At 42.4% G+C, this 9,905-nt stretch overlaps 1 pseudogene; it reads left to right on the top strand.

Annotated features, from left to right (window-relative positions):
* The first annotated feature begins 9,561 nt into the window (after positions 1–9,561).
* The window catches only part of LOC112077721 (myosin-11-like), a 78,208-nt pseudogene continuing 77,864 nt past the window's right edge, over positions 9,562–9,905 (top strand).

Raw genomic sequence — 9,905 nt, 5'->3', positions numbered from 1 at the left:
CCTAGGTGCCATGGGGTCAAAAGTAGTGCACGTATATAGGGAATAGGGTCAAAAGGTAGTGCACTATATAAGAGAATTAGGGTTCCATTTGGTCAAAACGTAGTGCACCTATATAGGAAATAGGGTCAAAGTAGTGCACGTATATAGAGAGATAGGGTGCCATTGGGGTCAAACGTAGTGCCACTAATAGGGAATAGTGTGCCCTATGGGACACACCTCAGACTGCTGTAGTGCAGACAGTGATTTATGACAAGGACTAATTGTTTGTAGAGCTACAGAATAATACATTCAGTAAAACACCATGCTTACAGAACTACACCTTGTGTTGGAAACAGACACTTTTAGCACACTCTCTGGTGTGTGTGTCTGTGTCTGTGGTGTGTGTGTGTGTGTTGTGTGTGTTGTGTGTGTGTGTGTGTGTGTGTGTGTGTGTTGTACCAACACAGCGTCTGTTCTTATCTCAGTGAATGAGTTGTTTATCTTATATAAAGCCCACGTAAACATTTCCTGCCTTGGCACCAAAGGAGGGGAAACTAGGAGGCAGGGTTGCCAGGCCTGTCCACAAACAGACACACCTTCCTTCTCCTTCCTTTCCTAAAGCCTATCGCTTTTTGGCTGTATTGTTTAATAACACTTTAACCAAAACCTGAGTTCATAAGTGGTTTTCCACTACAACACTCCCACCAGACAAACACTAGACAACACTGTCATAAACAAGCCACACCACACACACAGAACACACGAACACAACACTGTGATACACACCACACAACACTGTCATAACACTCTAACAACCGGCCAACACTGATTACAACACTGTCATAACAACAAACACATAAAAAACTTCAAACACAACAGACACAACACTGATACAACACTGTCACAAACACAAAAGACACGCACACTGAGACAACACATGTCAAACACAACAGACACAACACTGAGACCAACCTTGTCATAACACAACAGACCATACCACGAACACGACTATCATAACACAACATGCGACACAACAGACAAACACTGTCAATAAACACAAACATGAACACAACACTGAACAAAACACTGTCATAACACAAACAGATCACAACACTGATAGGACTAACGATTACAACACATAACATACAACAAACTGAACAAAATGTATAAAAAAACAACACAACACAACAACAACTGTACAAACACACAACAGACACAACAGCTGAATACAACACTGTCTACACAAAGACACAACAGACACAACACTGACACAAGACAACACTGAAAACTGCATAACCAACAACACAACACTGACAACTGCAACAAGACACAACACTGTCATGTCATCCAACACAGAACACAACACACTGAAACAGCAATCACATCGGACACAACACTTGACACAACACAACACAACAACAACCACTGACACACACTGTCATAACACAACAGACACAACACTGAGACAACACACTGTAACAAAACAACAGAACACAACACGAGACAACACAACTAGACACAACACAACAACACCAACACTGAACAACCACTGTCATAACACAACAGAACACAACACTGATACAACACTGTTCATAAACACAACAGACAAACAACACTAGAACACAGCTAACAAACAGACACAACACTAAGAACACGTACACACTGTCATAACACAACAGACAAACACTGATACACACTGTCATAACACAACAGACACAAAACACTGATGACACTAGCATATACACACGACACAACACCAAACATGTAACACAACACTGTCAAATTCACACACACCAGAACAACATCTGCATACACAACAGGTCATAATTCACCCTAGGTCATCAACCACTGTCATAAACACAACAGACAACAACACTGATCACAACACGCTTAACAGAACAACACTGACACAACACTGTCACATACACAACAGACACAACACTGACACAACATCTGTCATAAACAACAGACACAACACTGAGCACAAAAACTGTCATAACACAACAGACAAACACTACACAACACTGACACAACACAACAGACACAACACTGAGACAACACCACTGTCACAACACAACAGACACAACACAACAGCACACACCAAACAACCCATGATACAACACTGTCATAACACAACAGACACACAACACTGTCACACTGTCAACACAAAGGACAACACTGACACAACACTGTCATAACACAACCAAAAAAAAAACCACCAAGCACTTGAGATCAACACTGTCATTAACACAAACCAAGCACAACACTGGATACAACACTGTCACTACACAACAGACCACAACACTAAAACGTATCAGACAACCACACTGACAACACTGTTCATAACACAACAGACACAACACTGAGACAACACTGTCATAACACAACAGGGAACAACTGGACAACCACTTTAAAAAGCAAAAGATACAAAACTTCATTAACACAAACAGACACAAACACTGATAAACACTGTCATAACACAACAGACACAACACTGACCAACACTTGCTCATAACACAACAGACACAACACTGTAAATTCATAACACAACAGACACAACACTGAAGACAACACTGTCATAACACAACAGCAACACAACACTGAAGCACAACACTGTCAACAACACAACAGGACACAACACTGAACAACACTGTCATAACACAACAGACAAACCGACACACACTGAAACCAACAGACACACAACACTGTACACTGTCATAACACAACCAACACCAAACACTATTGAACAACACTGCTTCATAAACACAACAGACACAACATGACACACACTTGACACAAACACAACAGACACAACACTGCGACAAACAACAACAAAATTCATAACACCAACAACACAACACTGATACAACACTGTCATAACACAACAGACACAAACACTGACACAACACTGTACACAACACAAACAGACACAACACTGACACAACACTGTGCATAACACAACAGGACACAAACACTGATACAACCACTGTCATATAACACAACAGACACAACACTGACACACACTGACACACAACACAACGAGACAACAAACACTTGTCATACACGACAATAAACACACCAGACAACAACACTGTCATAACACCAAACACACCAGCACAACACTGAACAACACTGTCATAAACACAACAGACACAACACTGGAGACACCAAAAACTGCTCAACAACACAACAACACAACACGGATACAACACTGTCATAAACACAAACTGACAACACTGAGACAACACTATACAACAACCACTGTCACACTGTCATAACACATACAACACAACACTGTCATCAAACACACGCACGAGACAACACTGTAAACAGACACTGAGACAACACTGTCACAACACAACAGTGTGACAACACTATCACACTGTCCCAAAACAACACTGAGACAACACGTTCATGAGACAACACTGAGACAACATATCACAACACTGTAACACACTGTATAACAACAGACACAACACTGTAAACACACTGTTAATAACACAGACACAACACTGTCATAAACACTGTCATAACACAAACAGGAAACCACAAAACACACAGTCAACAACACCAGTCACAACACACACAGACACAACATTTAACACACTGTAATAACACAGACACAAACACTGAGACAACACTATTACAACACACCACTGTCACAACACAACAGACACAACACAACACTGTCACAACACTGTCACGAGACAACACTGTCCCAACACAACACTGAGACAACACTGTCCCAACACAACACTGAGACAAACACTGTACGAGACAACACTGAGACAACACTGTCCAACACAACACATGATACAACACTGTCACGAGACAACACTGAGACAACACTGAGACAACACTGAACAACACTGTCCACAACACTGAGACAACACTGTCACAACACAACACTGAGACAACACTGGTCACAACACTACACGAAGAACACTGCACTGAGACAAACACTGAGACAACACTGCACAAGACAACACTGTCGCTCACAACACTGTCACGAGACACACTGAGACAACACTGTCACAAACACTGTCACGAGGACAACACTGAGACAAACACTGTCACAAGACAACACTGAGACAACACTGTCACGAGACAACACTGAGACAACACTGTCAACGAGACAACACTGTCAAGAGACAACACTGTACACAACACTGTCACGAGACAACACTGAGACAACACTGTCACGAGACAACACTGAGAACAACACTGTCAAAACAAACACTGGAGACAACACTGTTCACAACACTGTCACAACACTGTCACAAGACAAACACTAGACAACACTGTCACGAAGACAAACACTGAGACAACACTGTCACAAACAACCTGTGTACGAGACAACACTGAGACAACACTGTCACGAGAAACACGGCACAACACTGTAGAGACAACACTGAGACAACACTGTAGAACGAACACAGACAACACTGTCACGAGACAACACGAGACACTGTCAAGAACAACACATCACAAGACAACACTGAGACAACACCGAGACAACACTGTCACAACACTGTCACAACACTGACACAACATGTTATGACAAACTGTTTTTACCTGATCCTGAGTCATACTGTGTATGTGTTCAATAACACTACTGTTTTAATCAGTCTGACCATGGCTGCTAAAGGACAAGCAACTCCAAGGTACTCATGACCAGTGACCAGTTCAGTGATTTTGGAAAGCACTTGTCTCAATACCCTTTGGCTTCAAGACAMGCCCTCTTACCCCTTTGGAATTTGTTTAGTTCAATAACTGAGCCAGTGAGTAGACAACAAAGYCCTGTAGAATATAGAAGTGTACAATCACACTACCAGGTCTCTCATAACAGGTTCCAAAGGGTTGTGGGACTGGGTGATGAGATTGCATGTTATCATAACTCAGGAAGCCATAGACCTTATTGACAAAATGCATGTTATTAGGCCTAACAGTCTCTGAAATCCCATACCTAGAACAACAGCTGGAACATTGTGGAAGGCAAGGCAASCCGTCTGCTTAGCGAGACTAACACTAATTAGACCKACACCMTGTTATTAACATTTGGGCAAATGGACCTCTAACACTTGTAGCTAAATTCCTTCGGCCATGATGAGCTAAGCCCTATCTAGCCAGGCCAGCTGACAGTTTACTTATTAGGCAATAGACGGTAGCATGTTATGACCGCACATAGATAGAATCTATCTACATGACATAACATTATGTGTCACTTCAAACATGTGTAACTCTTTTGGGCTCCCGAGTGGGGCAGCGATCTAAGRCACTGCATCTCAGTGCTAGAGGCGTCACTACAGACCCTGGTTTGATCCCGGGCTGTATCACAACCGGCCGTGATTGGGAGTCCCATAGTGCGGCGCACACTGGCCCAGCATCGTTAGGGTTTGGCCAGGGGGAGGCCGTCATTGTAAATAAGAGTTTGTTCTTAACTGACTGGCCTAGTTAATCTTCTAGTTCAGTGTCATAACACGTTTGGTTGGATTCCACACATACAACATGATTTAACAATAGGTTTCTAGTTAGTTTTTGGGGGTTTCTATCTAGCTAATGTAATAATAATGTCCTCTCTATGTTGCTGCTACTCGTAGTGGATGGTGTGTACAGGTTTGAACAAACAAAGGCATCTTGCAACAGCTGATAGACTTGCTGTAGCATTCACAGGCGTTCTTGTGTTGTGGACCTTGCTAGCAAGAGAGGCTTGCCATCATACATGGGTGTTATGTCCTGAAAGTTACCTAGCGAACATTTAAAATCGAAACACTTTGCTCCATCATCAACAAAGCAGAGGTAGTGTGAGACTCGTATGAAGTTGTTAGAATAGAGTGAGTTTTAGCTAGCAGGGTAGCTAACATAACAGGAATCAATGGTGTTTAATCACTGAAATATGTTAAGCTAGCTAGACACAACTTCACAATAAAACGACTGTCGACTTTTATTGATAGTGATATACGTTTCTAAATGCACTACCACGTTATTTCAACCTCTATTTCACACATTATTAATACAAATTAAGCTTAGCTAGTTAGCTCAAGTCAACACATTCCAACCTGCTATCAACCGGCATAACAACGGCCTTGCTAACCTGGCTAGCTACTGTTAGCTAACGCTAGTGTTACCAAAGACAGTACAGTAACCTTATGTGATATTACCATGCTTAGTTCAGGCAGACACCGTCATTACAAGCAAAGCCGCTAATAGCAAGCTGGAAAACAACTGTTGGCGTCAACAGTGTAACGCAGCTAAAGACAACGAGTTGACTAGCTCGGTCGCAACAGTGGAACTTACCCAAAACGGGTCGGAACCGTCCGCACTGCAGAACTTGTCCAAACCCATTCGCGGTTGTTCAAGTTCTCCTCTGATAATTTGGGTTAACGGCGCTACCGCTTTGCTTTGTTTTCATAAGCGCACTTCTGTTGGCGCTCCTGTAAACAAGATAGAAGGTTACCGCTAGGGGGCGCTATAACTCAATCGGTAACAGTGCGTTTAGCTGGTGTGTGTGTGTGTGTCAATCTGTGACAGTGCGCTTAGCTGTATGTATGTATGTGTGTGTGTGTGTGTGTGTGTCACTTGTTATTTTACTCTGTGCGGGGCCACCGCTGGTGTGCATGAATAACGCAACCTCTAGAATAACGTGCAAATAGCACACTTTTCCCTATGGGCCATGGTCAAAAGTAGTGCACTTTATAGGGAATAGGGATCTTTTTTTCATTTCAGAAAGGAGTGTAACAACAGGGCCCTCAGAAAGTATTCACTTGACTTTATCCATATTATGTTGTGTTACAGCCTGAATTCAAAACGGATTGTGTCACTGATCTACACACAGTATCCCATAATGGAATTATGATTGGATACCTTTTTACACAATAATAAAAAATGAAAAGCTGAAATGTCTTGAATCCAATAAGTATTCAACTCCTTTGTTATGGCAAGCCGAAATAAGTTCAGGAGTAACAATGTGCTTTAACAAGTCACATAACAAGTTGCATGGACTCACTCTGCCTGCAATAATAGTGTTTAAGATCATTTTGAAATGACTACCCCATCTCTTTACTCCACACATACAATTATCTGTAAGGTCCCTCAGTCGAGCAGGGAATTTCAAGCACAGATTCAACCACAAATAAGAGGGAGGCTTTCCAATGCCCCGCAAAGAACGACAACTATTGGTAGATGGGAATGAAAAATATATATTCCTTTTCAGCATGGTGCAGTTATTACTTCCACTTTGGATGGTGTATCAATACACCCAGTCACTACAAAGATACAGGCGCCCTTCCTAACTCAGTTGCCAGAGAGGAAGGAAACCGCTCAGGGAGGAAACCGCTCATGAGGCTAATGGTGACTTAAAACAGTTGCAGAGTTTAATGGCTGTAATAGGAGAAAACTGAGGATGGACGAACAATATTGTAGTTACTCCACAATACTAACATAAATGAGGGAAAAGAACGAAGGAATACAAATATTCCAAAACATACATCCTGTTTGCAATAAGGCACCAAAGTAATTCTGCAAAAGATGTGGCAAAGAAAGGAACTTTTGGTCCTAAATACAAAGCATTATGTTTGGGGTAAAACCAACAGACGCACACGCACACATCACTGAGTACCACGCTTCATATTTTCAAGCATGGTGGTGTCTGCATCATGTTATAGGTATGCTTGTCATCGGCAAGGACTCGTTTTTTAGGATAAAAAGTAACAGAATAGAGCTAAACACAGGCAAAATCCTAGAGGAAAACCTGGTTCAGTCTGCTTTCCACCAGACAGTCAGAGACAAATTCACCTTTCAGCAGGACAAATACCTTAAACACAAGGCCAAATATACAAGTCAACATTGAATGTTCCTTAGTGGCCTAGTTATAGTTTTGATTTAAATCGTCTTGAAAATCTATGACAAGACTTGAAAATGGCTGTCTAGCAATGATCAACAACCAACTTGACAGAGCTTGAAGAATGGTAGAAAGAATAATGTGCAAATATTGTACAATCCAGGTGTGTAAAGCTCTTAGAGACTCACAGCTGTAATCGCTGCCAAAGGTGATTCTAACATGTATTCACTCAGGAGGTTGAATACTTATCTAATTAGGATATATTAGCATTTTATTTTCCATGAATAAAATACAAAAATATTTTAAATGTTCTTCCACTTTGAAATTACAGATTATTTTGTGTAGATTGTTGACCAAAAAAATGACAATTTAAACCAATTTTAATCAAACTTTATAACGCAACAAAATGTGAAAAAAATCAAGGTGAGGGAATAGTTTCTGAAGGCACTGTTGTTCACCCCCACATCCTGGCTGCTGTCTCATCCACACAAGGCACTGTTGTTCACCCCCACATCCTGGCTGCTGTCTCATCCATACAAGGCATTGTATGCGTCCCAAATGGCACCCTATTACCTACATAAGGCACTACTTTTGACCAGAGTAGTGCACTATGCAGGGAATAGGGTGCCATTTGGGAGGCCGACATACCCACTGCTGTCTCATCCTTATATGGTCCTGTTCCCTTGGGTCAGTTTGATCATTTGAATAACCATACAGAGAGATACCGTGTGGCACTAGGCCTGGAGAGCTACAGAGAGACACCATGTTGATATAGCTTAGTCCTAGGCCTGGAGAGCTACAGGGAGATACCATGTTGATGTAGCTTAGTCCAAGGCCTGGAGAGCTACAGGGAGATACCATGTTGATATAGCTTAGTACTAGGCCTGGAGAGCTACAGGGAGATACCATGTTGATGTAGCTTAGTTCTAGGCCTGGAAAGCTACAGAGAGATACCATGTTGATATAGCTTAGTCCTAGGCCTGGAGCGCTACGGAGAGATACCATGTTGATATAGCTTTGTCCTAGGCCTGGAGAGCTAGCCACAAGTGGTGTTGGAAGTAAATGATGCTCCCCACTGTCTCCTAGTGGGGGGTATAGGGTAATGATACCTGTCTCCTAGTGGGGGTATAGGGTAATGATGCCTGTCTCCTAGTGGGGGGTATAGGGTAATGATACCTGTCTCCCAGTGGGGGGTATAGGGTGATGCTGACCTAAGGGTACAATTAGATAAGCAACAATAACAGAGCCTGTGTACGGTGTGCTTTCGCAGTAAAAAGGTAAATTTTGTATTTGAAATGCACAAACAAACTGGTACCAATGAGGGTAATGATAGCACAAACAAACTGGTACCAGGGTAATGATAGCACAAACAAACTGGTACCAGGGTAATGATAGCACAAACAAACTGGTACCAGTGGTAATGATAGCACAAACAAAACTGGTACCAGGGTAATGATCCAACAAACAAAACTGGTACAGGGTAATGATAGCACAAACAAACTGGTACCAGGGTAATGATAGCACAAACAAACTGGTACAGGGTAATGATAGCACAAACAAACTGGTACCAGGGTAATGATAGCCAACAAACTGGTACCAGGGTACCTCAAATCGTTGGCTGCTGTCAAATTTTGGTCACCATAGAGACGAGGAGGAACCGCGCGCGCTGCTCTCTCCCACGGCGGAGCGGGCCGGTTTAAAATCCTGGGTAGGATGCTTCATCCGGTGGAAGGATAGTTACAACCCTAAGCCGTTTACCTGTCCCGTCCCGCTATCTCGTGGAGTAACGTATAGCCAGACAACTTTGTAGGATAGACTACATTCCGAGTCCAACATCTACCGGAGAAAGACTACAGTGAGTATTGAGTCTGCTTCCTTTTAAATAAATGTGGCCGTATGCGAATAGCCGACCGGTAACAGCCTGCCGTTCTGTATAGACAGGTGCAGATAGAGAGGTCTGTTACTGCGTGCAGGACAGCGTGGTTTGAACACTGAATACATAGCTATTGTCATTTCTGCTCGAAGAAAGACCGTGGAAAATTAAATATGCTACAAGGTTTTAGGCGGGCTGCACCTGTTCCGGTAC

Source organism: Salvelinus sp. IW2-2015, unplaced genomic scaffold, assembly GCF_002910315.2.
Source record: "Salvelinus sp. IW2-2015 unplaced genomic scaffold, ASM291031v2 Un_scaffold4864, whole genome shotgun sequence".
Lineage (NCBI taxonomy): Eukaryota > Metazoa > Chordata > Actinopteri > Salmoniformes > Salmonidae > Salvelinus > Salvelinus sp. IW2-2015.
This window is presented reverse-complemented; position numbering and strand designations above follow the sequence as displayed.